Source organism: Ovis canadensis, chromosome 8 (genome assembly GCF_042477335.2).
Source record: "Ovis canadensis isolate MfBH-ARS-UI-01 breed Bighorn chromosome 8, ARS-UI_OviCan_v2, whole genome shotgun sequence".
Taxonomy (NCBI): domain Eukaryota; kingdom Metazoa; phylum Chordata; class Mammalia; order Artiodactyla; family Bovidae; genus Ovis; species Ovis canadensis.
In genome coordinates this window covers 86,187,288-86,202,797 of record NC_091252.1, presented here as the reverse complement: position 1 = coordinate 86,202,797, position 15,510 = coordinate 86,187,288, and the positions used below count along the sequence as shown (strand labels likewise).

Sequence of the window (15,510 nt, the reverse complement as noted above, 5' to 3'; positions counted from 1 at the left end):
AAGCAACTTAGCAGCAGCAGCACCAGCAGCAGCCTGTAATGGTTATTGATTAAGGAAGGAGTTGACAGATTTTTCTTCTACAGAAGAACGTAAATCTCAAGGTCTCATTAGGCAATTTGGTATCTGTATCTGGGTGCAAAAGGAGCTTCCGCATTTGGGGAGCAGCAGGAGCCAAATATAATGTATAAATCAACTGAGAACCAGACTTGTCCACTGTCCTGGTTTCTGACCCCAGTAATGAGTGATCCATTCCCTAGAGAATCATCCGAGAGCTGCCTCAGTTTTCTGTTTATGAACCAGAAACTTACCCTGTCCTGCCTTGTAGCTTCTGGTGGTGGGACTGTGATAGGAGTGTGGATCTGGCTGTTATGGGCTAATGCACCCCCTCTGCTGTAGACTGGCTTCCTTGGTTCAAGGAGCCGCAGGGGACACTGCATGAAGTCACAGATGTGATCAGGGGATAGTGGCCCTGTATCAACTCTGGTGTCAGGCCTAGGTCCCCTGCTGGTACATCTGATTTGTTCCCTGTGGCCCTGGTTATGCCAAGCCACATAATCACTTCTATCCTATGACGGCTGGCCTATCTGAACTAATGGTTAGGGGTTGGTGAACCCAGATCATGCTGGGCAACTCTGACATTCCATGACCAGAGGCCTCATCTCTGCCAGGCCCCAGGACCATACCAGGAGCCACACTGAATGGTATGGGCTTTCTCACTGCAAGTGGTGTGTCCTTTCTTCAGGACACTAGGAGTCTGTTGTGAGCCTCCAAGTAAAATGCCTCATACAGCATGTAGCACCTTTCCAAACACAGATAGCTATGATGTCACCGGTTCTGTTGGGTCATCTGCCCAAGAAGCAGGTCCAGCCACACTCATCATTCATCAATTGTGACTGCTTTTGTGCCAGGACAGCAGTTGCAGCAGAGACCTAGGGTCTGCAAAGCCTGAAATGTTTCATATGTACCATTAGAGGAAACCTAGGACCTCAGTGGTAATTCAGTGGAGATGAGATAGGGACCACAGCTCTGCAGGCCTAGGGAGACTGTAGGTTGCTACTCGTTTCCATTATTTCCTCCAGGAGGTGATGTTGTTTACACATACTATCAGGGGATGGGGAGTCAGGGTCAGAAGAGTGAATGTGGAATTCACGACTGTGGTACCCTCACCCATGGTAGTTTACTAACAACACAGACTGTCCATTCATGTCAGAAGTCCAGGACATGTGCAATGGACACTGAGTGGATCTGTGGACCCAGAGATAACCACTGTTAGCAGGACCTGGTCCTCGGAGCATCACTTCACAGCACGGGGGCCAGGATCATGCTACTGTTCCTGTGCGTGGTGTTAGCAACACACTGGGTCTCAAATGAATGTGGGAGAGTTTCTCCTTCTGCAGTTCCAGTTCAGTTCAGTCACTCAGTGGTGTCTGCCTCTAGGATCACCCTATGCTCTGAGCCAGTATTGTGCTCTTGGCAGTCAGGCCCTGGCTGGCATTGGGACTCTCTAATCACTTTCAGCTTCCCTGATAGCTCAGTTGGTAAAGAATCCACCTGCAACACAGGAGACCCCAGTTTGATTCCTGGGTCGGGAAGATCTACTGGAGAAGGGATAGGCTACCCACTCCTGTATTCTTGGGCTTCCCTTGTGTCTCAGCTGGTAAAGAATCCGCCTGCAATGCGGAAACCTGGGTTCGATCCCTGAATTGGGAAGATCCTCTGGAAAAGGGAAAGGCTACCCACTGTAGTATTCTGGCCTGTAGAATTCCATGGGCTGTATAGTCCATGGGGGTCACAAGAGTCTGAAACGACTGAGCGACTTTCACTAATCACTTTGATCATTGTACCAATTTTGCTCCTGACATACAACACTCCACCCAGAATCTGATCTTTCCCCATTTTCCATCCCTAGTCCTGCAAGAAGGCCACAGGAACACGGTCTCCTACCACTATCCCTGATTTCCACAAAAGTAAACCTTGAGCTATTGGAGATGCTTCCCATCCATGCTTTCCTCTCGGGCTCCATAGAGTCCATCAGGCTGTCCCATGGAGCTAGTGGATTGCGCACTTTCCTGTCCTTTCATCCGGTGTCCGCCCTGGCAGATTCACTTCTCTAAGGCTTTGATCCCCTCCTCTACCACCTGCCTCGGAAGTTCTGGATTTTCTCTTTCATGCCATGTGGGCCAGGCCTTTCTCCAGGCTTCCAAGACCCATCCTAGTGGGAGATCAGTAGCATCTCCCCAGCCTTGCTAAGTCCTGTGACCGTAATTATTAACTCTTCCTTCTCCAACTTGAGGTTCTGTGCTCACCCGTCGCCTCTTTGCTCCTCTCCCTATGATCCTGCTTCCTCAGGGGCATCCCCACAGGCTCCCCATCTCTCACAGGACCCGGGGTTAGATTCTGACAGTCCTCTGTCATCTGGGCTTTTCCTGCATAGCAGCCTGGCACGTCTCGGCAAAGGTTATGATGCTGGGAACGGACCTGGTGGACAAGGGGACACACCCAGGCTGTGTGAAATTCGCCAGGCAGGGGACTCCTCCTTCTCCACAAGGAGAGGAGGGGCATTGGCTGTATGGTGTGTGTCGTGGGGTGTCATTGCTCTGTCAGCCCAGCCCTGCACTTTACTCCACTCTCACATAACTGGGGGAAGGGGCCTACAGGTTTTTTTTCCCCAACCTCACCCTCACTGTGTTTTGCCTTCACAGATGCTCATTCTCTTTCCGATAATGTCACCATCGATCCTCGGCCCAGAGATGGTCAGCCATGGTGTGAGGTTCAAGGAGAAGTTGATCAAAAGGTCTTTGTCTCCTGTGATTTTGGTAAAGGTAAGAGCAAGTACATGAGTCCATTGGGAGAGGAAGTGAAATGTATAAATGCCTGGGAAACACAGACTGACACACTCAGAGACACTGGAGACCTGCGCAAGGGGCAGATGCCTGACGTTACACCAGAGAAACACACAGACAAGGGTGAGTTAGAAAATCCAAATGCAGGAGTAGACTGGGGGCTTAGCTGCATCCACTGTTTTCGGAATTTAAAAAAAAGGGTATTGTCCTTCCCTAGTAGTCCAGTGGAAAGAGCAGCTGTTGCAGGAGAGACCAGGACCAGATTAGCTGGGCCCAGGGGAGGTGGACCCAGGTGGGTAAGAATCTGTCAAGCCCAGAGGCTGAGCTCTGTCTTTTCCTCCGTGGGGTCAGGACCTCTCACCCTGCAGGCCAGGATGAAATGCTGTTGAGAAGACAGCGGACACATCAGTGCAAATTTGGACGATGGACCCTGTACAGTGCATCATGCTGGAGGGAGGCGGATGAAAAGGAAGAGGGAGAATGACAGAGCTGTGGCCGACTGCTTCAAGAAGGTCTGCAAGAGAGACTGTCGGCTCTGTCATCGGGCTCTCTTGGTGTGCTGGGCGAACACCATGGGCAAGTGAGAAGGGAGGAGAAAGTGGCAGTTCTCTCTTGGTGACATGGACCCACCCCTCTGTGTTTGTGAAAATGATTCGTCAGAGGTGAGCTGTCCTGGGAGAACAACGGCCCGGGGATGCTCTGTGACCCTCCTTCCTCGTCCACCTCCTGACGTCTCTCCTCACAGCACAGGCCTTTGTACTGTTGGACACGGATTCTCACTGACCCTAAACATGAGAGCATCTCTGTGATTCCAATCTCCTTCTTACTATTCCCTCCTTCCAGAACCTTGTTTTAAATGTCCCCATCCTCCTTCTGGAAATCTGTCAATACCGCCTCTGCTGTCAGCTCCTGAGGACTCCATCCTGATGTCACCATCTCTGATGTCACAGCAGGACTGAGCGACTCTGTTGGAAATCTTGCTTCCCCATTAGCTGTCAGAGTCCCATGGGGACTGGGCTCCTCCCTCCCTCCCATCTTGCCTGAGGACCTGTCACAAGGGCCTCCACGTGTGGGTGCAAACAGGCTGCATAGTAGGGGTACCTGGGTCAGGGGGGCTGAGGCGGCATCTGCCGAATTTGGGGTCTGGACAAGGGCCTCACCCTTATTCTGCTTGCAGCATCACCGACCACGGGCCCCCCTACAGTGAAGTCCTCGGCCACAGCCATCAAGCACATCACCTGGATCCTCCCCATGCTCCTCCCCACTTTCATCATAACTGTCTTCCTGGGCTGAGTCCTTTCCAGGAGCAGGTACTGAGGGCAGAATTCAGAGGGAAGGCAGGGGCACCGGGCCTGGTGTGAGGCCGGAGCAGGTGAATCCCAGCCAACCCCTGCCCCTCACTGAACCTCCTCACCCTGGAAATGAGCAGGTGGGTAGACCCCATATCACCCGAGAGCAATAATTGCAGACTCAACTCCAAAGGCCTGTTCTCACAGGAAGTGGTGTGGGTCAAGCAGGCAAGGCCGGAGCCCCACAGCAGAGACTGGGGGAAGGGGTGAGGCCAGGCCTGTGCTCCTGGAGCAGCAGCAGGTCTGACTCAGTGTGGCCGGCACGTCACCAGCCTCCTGGGAACCCAGAGCCTCCATCACTGAGCCGCCCTGCCTCGAGCAGAGGTGCCTGGGGATGAGTGGGCCTGAGCTGGGGTGGAGGCGCCCAGCTGGGTGGGACCAGGAAGAGATGGGGGGCAGGGACCCTGGTCCTGAGAGCTGTGTGTGCTGCTCAGAAGCTGGAGGGCAGTGAAAGAAGGTTTCCATGCAGCCCCCCAAGGCTGTCAGGAAGCAAGGCCCCTCCTCCAGGGACCTGCTCCCTGGTCCTTTAGGCCCCCCTCGGGGAGGATCCGGACCTGAGTAAAGGGAGCAGATTGATTCCTCACTGGCTCCAGTCCTGAGCCTGAGCAGGGGGTGTCAGGGCCTGGGGTGACTCTGTGATGCAGGAAGGAAGGAGGAGGTGACAAGAAGCTGCTGGGCCTGGGGTGGGGGTCAGGGTGGAGCCTCTCAGTGAGGGTGAGGCTGGAGGGGGCTGGGGAGGGGCCGCCCCAGGAAATTGACAGGAGTTCCTCAGCCCCCTGGACCAAGTCCTCTTTCTTTTCTAAAGGAGATGGTGCTCCCAGGAAGTGTGACAAGTGCTCTGTTGGCCTTTCTCCTGCTCTTCACTTTAGATCCAGGAGATCAGACCCCATGAATCCTCAGTGTTTTCCGGTTATGATGACACAGTAGATGCATCATCTCATGGGCTTTATCACTTTTGACGAAATCCTACTCAGCACTTTTTTAAAAAAAAACAGAAACAATTTATTTCGCCACTTTCTCCTGGTGCTAATTGGTGGTATTTCTACACTGAAATATTCAAGTACTTGAAGAAATCTCCACAAACAGGACATTTTTCATCTCATTCTAGTTTGTGGATAATTAAACTCTGCCTCGTAACCTCATTTCTGCAAATGATATTGCAAGAAAAATACCGTCTGCTATTACAGGACTCAGGGATTCTTTATGTGTCTGGAGAAATCACCTCAACCTATTTCAATAGAAGAAAGTTTTATTTATGACTATTTCCCTTAATAATTTATTATGATGAAAGTGAAAGTGTTAGTCGCTCAGTCGTATCCCACCTTTTGTGACCCCCTGGACTGTACCCTGCCAGGCTGCTCTGTCTGTGGGATTCTCCAGGCAAGAACACTGAAGTGGGTTGCTGTTTCCTTCTGCAGCGGACCTCTCCAACTCAGGGATTGAACCCACGTCTCCTGTGTCTCCTACGCTGGCAGGCAGATTCTTTACCATCTGAGCCACTGGGGAAGGCAATTTATTATGCTAGTGCTATTTAAATCAACATCTCAGTACTCCAGAAAACTTGAAGTATACAAGATTTTTGTTTTCTAACCCATGAGAGAGGTCATGATGTCTCACCATTTCTCCGTCTTATGCGATTCAGTGCACCTGGTGATACGGAGGAAACAGGGTCTGAGAGGACACGTACACCCTGTGTTCATGGCAGCGCTGCTCACGGTAGCCAGACCTGGAAGCCACCTAAACATCCACCCACAGGTAAATGGATAAAGAAGATGTGGAACATATACACAGGGCAATATTACTCAGCCATCAAAAAGAAAGAAATAATGCCATATGTAGCAACATGCATGGACCTGGAGATTGTCATATTGAACAACATAAGTCCGACAGAGAGGCAGAAGCATCTGTTGATGTCCTTTATACTCAGAATCAAAAAAGTTGTGATATAAATGCTCTTACTTACAAAACAGAAAGAGATCACAGACTTAGAGAATGAATTTATGGTTGCCAGGGGGAAAGGATGAGGGGAAAGGGATAGTCAGAGAGTCTGGGATCAACATGTACACACTGATTTATTTAAAATGGATAACCAGCAAGGACCTACTGTATAGCACATAGAACTCTGCTCAATGTCATGTGGCAGCCTGGGTGGGGATGGGAGGGGAGCTGGGGAAGAATAGATGCGTGTATGGAAGTGAAAGTGAAAGAAGGTTAGTTACACAGTCATGTCTGACTCTTTGGGATCCCGTGGACTGTCAGCTGCCAGCTCCTCTGTTCATGGAAATCTCCAGGCAAGGGAGTTCTGGAATGAGTTGCCATTTTCTTCTCCAGGGGATCTTCCCGACCCGGGGATCGAACCTGGGTCTCTTGCATTGCAGGCAAATTCTTTAGCAACTGAGCCACCAGGGAAGATAGAGGCATGTAAGTGATTAAGTGTTAGTCACTCAGTCATGCCCGACTGTTTGCAACCCCATGGACTGCAGCCCACCAGACTCCGCTGTCCATGAGATTTTCCAGGCAAGGATACTAGAGTGGGTTGCCATTTCCTTCTCCAGGGGATCTTCCCAACCCAGGGATCGAACCCGGGTCTCCTGCACTGCAGGCAGATTCTTTACTGACTGAGCTACAAGGGAAGCCCTGTATGTGTGTGTTAAATCCCTAGCCTAGCTTCTTTGTACTGCTCATTCTGGATGCCTGCACTCCTCTCTGGGTGTATATTTCCGCCTTGCTTCCGTCTTAAATAAATGAATTATTTCTGTATGTCTCCAGTAATAACTTTGGTATCTGTTTTTACAGTTTTTGCCTCCTTGAAACATTCTTGCTTTCAAAGATGCTAAGAGCCAACGGAACTTTGCATCTCGCCCCTGGTGTTTTCCTCATTTTACACCGAGCTATCCAGGTTCAATTCCTGGGCAGGAAACTAAGATCTCTCTTTAGCACCACTCACTGCTATCCCTCTAGATCAATATTAAGGAAATAGATACCTTATATTACTACATCTTATATTAAGGTGTAAATATGCACCTTAAATATTCAGGGAGAGGGGCTTCAATTTTGTCATGGGAGATTGCGCCTCTGCCAAGAGTTTAAAAAAAAAGAGCAAGTCCTTCCAAAGTTAACCCGGGTCCTTCCCTTTCTAGGCCCTTTAATGGCTATTGTTGTTCTTTCCTTTCTAGCCCTTCTTTATTTAACCTTTTGATTGACTTTGTGTCTAGGATCTACCAGTTTGAAATAACACTCATGGTGGCGCAAGGAATACAGCCCCTTCCAGTGGAGGGTGGCCCAGATCCATGTAGGTCCTTGTGAGGGACTTCTGCACCTTGAGGGGAGGCTCAGTTCAGTAGTCCCTGTCCAGCAGGGAGAAGTTTTGATCAAAGAAAGCTTCAGCCCCTTAACTGTTAAGAATAAGGGTGTAGACCCCTCAGTGGGTAATGAGACAGGTTGGGACAGTTTGCTGCAGTGAGTGTGCCTGGACAAAAGTCACATCAAGCATCAAAATACAAAGAAATTGTAAGGGGCTAAAAGTAATTGCATGCATGTGCAGTTGGCGAAAATAATCAACAACAAGATACAAAAAGACCAAAAACCCAAGGGGATTTCAGAGCAGCCGGGAGCAAAAGCAGGGTACTGGTCATGATCCCTGCACACAGCACCACCAAGGGGGAACAAACACCCAGCTCAGCCCCTCTGGCCTGAACCCAGGACCCTCCCCCACCCTCATCTCATATGCAGGACTGGCTCCCCCACTGTCTGGAGCCAGCAAGGGAACATGTTACCTGTTTTTGCTCCCTCATGAGTCCCAGTAAAGCTTTTCCCCCCCTGAACTTGTGTCTGGCCTTTTACCAACTTCTATTGATCGAGTCCAGGAGCCCTGGTCGGTAACACAGGAGGGCTTTTGCTGAAGGTCAGGATGCTGCTCGGAGAGGGTGTCTCCAGTAGGCTTCCAGCAGAAACGGGTTGAACGCATGCAGATCCCAGGTGGGGATGCACCGTGTCAGGAACAAAGCAGGCGCAATGGTTGATATGAGTAGAGAGATGGGACGGCTGCCAGGTCCTGACTGCAGAGTATGATGCTGGTTCCCAGCACAGGGCGATCCTAGAGGCAAACACCCGGATGGGCGGCCAACCTGGACACAAACTGCACGACTGAAAGGAATGAGACAGGGAATGCCCTGGGGCTCCACTGGTCAGGACTCCAGGCTTTCACTGCCAGGTGCCCGGTTTGATCACTGGTCAGGGAGCTAAGATCCCAAAAGCCAGGCAGCCGACCAGAAAACAAAACACCCAAGAAACCAAAGAAAATAGAACACAAGCTGGATAATCATGACGCTGAAAACAGCCATCATAACAGCTTGTCTGGATACTTTGCCCAGTTTCTAGAACTGAGCCAGTTATCAGAACCGAGAACCCGTTATCTGAGAGAGGTGCAGTTTCCAGCAGGCGGGCCCTCATCACCATGGCAAGTGCAGTGCCACGGTCCTCTGGCCTTCCCCATCCCTGGGAGCCACATGGCCATTGACTCAGGTAAGTGCACACTGGGAAGCAGAAGCCACCCCACATTCCTATGGACCCAGGATGTGATTCACATCATGTCCGGGGATCTGAAGCATCATCACGGCCCCACTGTGATTAATGTGATGCCTGAGATGCAGGGTACTGAGTACATAACCATCCTGCATCCTGCTTACAGGAGTATCATGGTGTGTGAAGACCCACACAGTGGTTATTTCACATTCTCCAGGTTTGATCCAGTGATGGAAAAGTCTCTGTAGTTAGGAATGGGGTGAAGGCTGCCATAGTTGAGAAGTACAAGTACATTCTCATATTGCCTTTCCTTTGCTACAAACAGAATGTTGCAAGACCACCCTTTTCTGGGTAAAATGGCAGAGATTAGTGAACAATCATAACCTGAAAGCATGCAGGGCTGTGATCCCTTCACATCTTTTTATATCTGCCTGGTGTAAAGCATTTCTATCAATGGATGGGCACTAAATATTTCAGGATTTGCAGACCAGAGGCCTCTGCAAGTGCTCAACTCAGCTGTGGAAGGTGTTCATGGAAAGGACATGAAGGAAGGAGTGTGGCGGGATCTGCCACTGGGACCCTAGGACCCTGCGGCACCCATGACACAGAAGTCCATCAGCGGGGAAATCATGCCAGGGGTAACCTGCCTGCCTGCTAAGCCACTTCAGTCATGTCTGACTCTTTGCGACCCTATGGACTGTAGCCCACCAGGTCCCTCTGTCCATGGGATTCTCCGGGCAAGAATACCAGTGTGGGTTGCCACGCCCTCATCCAGGGACAGCTTGTGACATCTAATCAGAGCATCACAACCCAGCCCCACAGGGTCAGAGGTATGGCCACACCACTTGTAGTGGGGAAAGCCTAACATTTAAACATGGCTACTGATATGGTCCTAAGTCTGGTAGAGAAGGGACCTCTGGTCTTGATGAATTGGGTTCATCCACTTCATAATCATGACTGAGAGGCCAGCTGTCGTAGGATAGAAGTGATCATGTGGTTTGGCATAAGCAGGGCCACAGGGAACAAATAAGATGACCAGAAGGGGACCAAGACCTGACACCAGAACTGTGGCACCTCCCTGTCCTCTGCTCACCTCTGTGGTTACATAGTGTCCCCGTGGTCCCTTGGACCGAGGAAGCCACTCTACAGCAGAGGAGGGGGGCCTTAGCCTGTGACTGAAGGACCCACCCTCCTATCACATTCCCACCACCAGAGGCTACAAGGCGGACAGGGCAGAGTTGGGATTCATAAACAGGCAGCCGAGGCAGCCGCTGGATAATTCCCCAGGTGATGAGTCCCCCAGTGCTGGGGTTCGCAAACCAGGGCAGTGGTCAGAGGGGTTCCTTTGGTTTTTCACGTTGTCTTTGCCTGTTTTTGCGCCACAAACCTGGACGTGCACAGAGACAGATGCCAAAAGGCCTGAAGAGACGAACAGATTTGTCTTCTGTAGAAGAGTTCCCTAGCTCCTGTCTTAATCAATAACCATTACAGGCTGCCATCTCCACAGTCTGTGGACGATATGAATGTGGGACCAAAGGGCAGAAGTGGGGGTGCCCCTCCTCACCCTCAGGCCCCATATCACCCTTCAGAAGAATGGGCTCCTGTCCCTCTGGGGACCAGGCTGGGAGGCTTTTGCTGGGGTGAGTCCTCAGGCAACGGGATAAGACGCCAGTTGGTGGAGAGTGTGATTCGGGTCCCTTCACAGGTGTGAAGGTATTGGAGGCCCTGGGCTTCTCGGGATGCAGAGATGTGGAATGAACTTAGTGAGCTGCGGAGGAGGAGCTGTGGCCACTAAAGGGATGTGTCTGGGGAAGGGAGAGCCCGGGGTGGCACGGGTGGTTCATGGCTGGTAAAGTGGCCTGGGAGTCAAGGGCAGGGGGTCGTGTGGAGGAGAAGGGTTTGTGTGGACAGATGAGATGAGTGGTGTGTGCTTTTCAGGGGGTGTCCAGGTTCCTCCCCACAGGAAGGTCGCCTGTCCCAGCCCTGCCACGGGGGCTCCCACTCCTGGAGGCATTGCTGAGGGGCTTGGAGCTTAGGGATGGCAGTGTTTCCTGCCATGCTCTCCTTGTCCTCTCGCCTCCCCACCTCTCATAGTCTGAGTATTGTTATTTCAACCAGTTTGCACTTTTGCTGGCCTGAAAGTGGCCAGCAGCCCAACAGCTGCCAACAAGGAATGGAGCTCACCTAAGGACTGAGGAGGAGGAGGCGGAGGCAACACCACGCCTGTGGGCTCTTTAATCAAGGCAGCTCGGGTCCCGCTCTCTGGTTATAATGCATCATCCCCGCCCTCTCACAGGAGGTTCACTGGGAGCTCACCACCCTGTGCTTCGTGGGCATAGTTGGGCAGCAGAAGCAGGACCAGGAACCATGACTGAAGTTGGTGCCAGCACCCCTTGCCACCTGGAGCCCTGGGGTGACCCACCCTTAAGGAGGAGCCTGGTTGGCCAGTGGAGAAGGGAATCAGTCCCCAGAGTCCTCCCACTGGAGTCTCTCCTGGGGGCTCCCCCAGGCTCCCCACACCCTCTGTGGGACTGGTGTTCCTCAAAATTTCAATGATCTGTCCCTCCCCTTTCTTCTATCCATCCACTTCTCTGGATCCCCATGTTCCTTGTGTTTTTTAGCAGCACTAACACCTGATAAGGGGCTTCCCAGGTGGCTCAGTGGTAAAGAATCCGCCTGTCAATGTGGGAGATGTCTGTTCCATCCCTGGATGGGGAAGATCCCCTGGAGGAGGAAATGGCAACACACTCCAATATTCTTGCCTGAGGAAATCCCATGGACAGAGGAGGCTAGAGGCATACAGTCCACAGGATCACAGATATGACTTAGTGACTAAACAACAACAACTCCTGAGACAGGGGTTGGCGAGTCCTCAGCATATACACACTCGGGGCCACCTGCATGATCTCCTCAGGTCCTAAATGAATGTTCAGCCTCTGTTCATTCCTGTAGGTAGTGTTTCCCATTGACAAATGTGTAAATTGAGGCATGGCAAGATGAAGAATCTAGCACAGTCAGAATTTTGTCCAGGTTCCTGTTTCTGGAGGTATCTACAGTTCACATCCATGAAACTGCCTCAGGTACTAATTGCAGCCTCCCCAGCCCTCCACCTCTTACCTCATGCCTGGGGATCTGGAGTGAGGCCGGGGGTCAGGGGCATGCATGGGGTGAGTCTGGGTGCCAAGGTCCCTGGGGCCTGTGCTCCACACATGGGGCCGACCTGGCCCATCTGTGGTGGCAGCCTCTGACTTCTCCTGTTCTCCCAGTCCTTCCTCCCTGTGGTCTGAGTCTACCAGGGGCTTCCGGGTTGCCTCCTCCAGGGGATTCAACTGAGGCTCAGACCCCCAGCCCTTCATAAGGGAGTCTGTCCCCACACAGCTCACCTGGCCCCACCCAACCCTGAGTCCTGCCCACCCTTGTGGGTCTCTTGTCCTCCAACCAGCCTCCCAGCACAGGTCCATCCCACACAGAGACTCTAGCGAGTCCATTGAGAACCTTCTTGTCTCCTTTGCACCTGCTGATTCATAGAGTTTGCTGCTCTCCGTGGGCGGCAGCTGGGTGACCCCAAGGTAGAGCCTGGTGCTGGACTGGGTGTGAGTCAGGGCTTCAGATAAGCCTTCGTGTGGCAATGCAGTCACACAACTCATCAGGATCCCAGGGACCTGCAGTGATTGTCTTAGCCTGGGCTGGCATCACATGGAGGTGGGGCAGAGCTGAGAGTTTGGCTAGAGCCAAGCTTTGGCTTCTCCCCGTGTGCCTGTGTGTGTATGTATGTGTGTGTGTTGGGGGGATGGGTTGAGGGGAGGCTCCTGTCTGGAGTTCTGTTGGCTGTGAGCCCCACCCAATGCTAGGCATGGTCTCCAGATGTTGGCCAGCTCACCAGACACTTTGCAATCTGCTGACTCTGTGCTGGGACAGGGAGCAAATAATTCTGTGCCCATGGTCTCTAAGAGTGGAGTCTCCATTTCCCATAGTCCTCCAGTGCTCTAGATCATAAACCCTCTTGGTTTCTAAAACAGGAGTGAGGGAGGAGGGACGTGGGGCTGCTTCTCTGGTGCAGCGCTGCTTCTCTGCTGCAGCGCTGGGGTGCCTGATGTAGGGCCCAAACCTCCTGCTCCTTAGGAAGAATGCTCCAGTTTGTGATGACCCCTCTGTTGGAGAGTACCTGGCCAAAGGGTCCTGACTAGATCCCTTCTTTTCTGCTCCTGCCCTTCTCAGCGTGGTTCTTTCTCTATGCTGGTTGTAGAGGGGATGTTCTGCTTGTTTCAGGTCATTTTCTCAGAAAGAGAACTGTTTTGTATGTGGTTGTAGTTTTGGTGTGTTCATGGGAGAGTGGAGCTCAGGGCGTCCTTCTTGGCCATCTTGATTTTGCCTTTGTGTGATCAATGATCTTTCATGTTAGTATTGTGATTGTTTTGAGGTGCCAGGAACCATGGGCACATTGCCATCTGATATGTGTGTGTGTCCTGACTGCTCTGTTGACCCGTCCATCTCTCTCCTGAGACTCCTGAGTGCCTGAGACACAGCAATATCGAAATTATGCCATTGACAGGAAGAATCACACATCTCTCACTTTAAATCCAAAGATAGAAATGGTTAAGCTTTTCAAGAAGGCACGTCAAAGCCAAGTTGGGACAGAAACTAGGCCTCTTGCCCCAAATAGTTAGTCAAGCTGTGAACTCAAATAAAGGAAATCAAAAGTGCTCCTCCACTGAAGTCACAAATGAGAAGAGAGCAAAACAGCCTTACTGCTGATATGGAGAATGTTTCAGTGGTCTGGATGAGAGACCACAAGAGCTACAACACTACCTTAGGCCCAAGCCTAATCCAGAGCAAGGCCCTAGCTGGCTACAATTCTATGAAGGCTGAAAGAGGTAAGGAAGCTGCAGGGATAAAAAGTTGAAAGCTGGTAGAGGTTGGTTCATAAAGTTTAAGGAAAGAAGCCATCTTCCTAACAGAGTACAGAGTGGAAGAGTGAGGGTTGATGCAGAAGCTGCAGTAATTTATCCAGAAGATCTAATAAAATAATCTATGTTGATAGCTATGCTAAATTAGAGCTTTCCAGTGTAGAGAAAAGAGTGTTCTACTGGAAGAAGATGCCCCCAAGGACTTGCATATCTAGCAAGAAGTTAGTTCCTGGCTTCAAAGATTCAAAGGATAGGTTGACTCTCTTGTTAGGGCCTAATGCAGCTGGTGACTTGAAGGTGAAGCTAAGCCTCACTTACCTTTTGAAAATCCTAGTGACTTTCAGAATTCTGCTAAATCTGCTCTGCCTGTGCTCTACAAATGGAACAACAAAGTCTAGATGACAGCATATCTGTTTACAACACTGATTACCAAAAATATTAAATTCACTGTTGAGTCCTACTACTCACAAAAAAGATTCAAGATATCACTGCTCGTTAAGAAAGCACCCAAGGGCCCTGATGGAGAAGTACAATGAGATTCACGTTCTGATCACATCTGCCTACACAACATCCGTCTGTAGCCCACATATCAAGGAGTAGTCATGATGTTCCAGTTATGGCATTTAGGAAATAGTTTCTGTAAGGCTATAGCTGCCAGAAATAGTGATTCCTCTGATGGAGCTGGGCAAAATCAATTGAAAACTTTCTAGAGCGAATTCACAATTATAAGTTCCACCCAAAACATGTGATTCATGAGAAGAGGTTGAAATAACAACATTAACAGGAATTTAGAAGTTGATTTTAACCTTCTTAGATGGGGTTCAAGAGTTCACTGGAAGAAGTAGCTACAATGTGGTGGAAATAGCAAGAGAGCTAGAATTAGAAGTGGAGCCTAATGTATAGATTGGACTGATTGTTGCAATCTAATGGAGAAGACTCTTGAGAGTCCCTTGGACTCCAGGAGATCCAACCAGTCCATTCTAAAGGAGATCAGTCCTGGGTATTCTTTGGAAGGAATGATGCTACAGCTGAAACGCCAATACTTTTGTGAACAGTTGACTCATTGGAAAAGACTCTGATGCTGGGAGGGATTGGGGGCAGGAGGAGAACGGGACGACAGAGGATGAGATGGCTGGATGGCATCATCAACTGGATGGACATGAGTTTGAGTGAACTCTGGGAGTTGGTGATGGACAGGGAGGCCTGGCGTGCTGCGATTCATGGGGTCACAAAGAGTTGGACACGACTGAGTGACTGAACTAAACTGAATGATAAAATTGGAATAAACGAGAGTTGACTCTAAAGGATGAGCAAAAAAAAGTGGTTTCTTGATATACAATCGACTCCTGGTGAAGATTCTGTGAAGATCGTTGAAATGACAACAGAGGACTTAGAATGTTAAGTTTAGAATAAATTTAGTTGCAAAGGCAGCAGGAGGGTTTGAGAAAATTAACCCCAATTTTGAAAGAAGTTCTACTGTGGGTAAAACGCCGTCAAAGAGCATTTATGCTAAGAGAAAGCTTCTGTGAAAGGAAGAGTCAAACAATGTGGAAAACTTCATTGTTGTCTTATTTTCAGAAGTTGTGCTACCCACCGCAACTCTCAGCAACCACCACCCTGATCAGTCAGCAGCCACAAACCTTGAGACAAGACCCTCCACCAGCAAAAAGATGATGACTCCCTGGAGGCTCAGATGATGCTCAACATATTTTAATTTAGAAACAAAGTGTTCTGTATTAAGGTCTGTACATTATTTATTTAGACATAAAGTTACTGCACCCTTAACAGACTTCCGTGTCAACATAACAATACATTGCAGTGGAAATGAAAAAGTTTGTGTGATTCCCTTTGTTGTGAAATTCACTTTATTGCCCTGGTCTGGAACCC

At 50.3% G+C, this 15,510-nt stretch overlaps 1 pseudogene; it reads left to right on the top strand.

Annotated features, from left to right (window-relative positions):
• Positions 1 to 15,510, top strand: part of LOC138444961 (low-density lipoprotein receptor-related protein 11-like) — a 53,703-nt pseudogene that overhangs the window by 30,045 nt on the left and 8,148 nt on the right.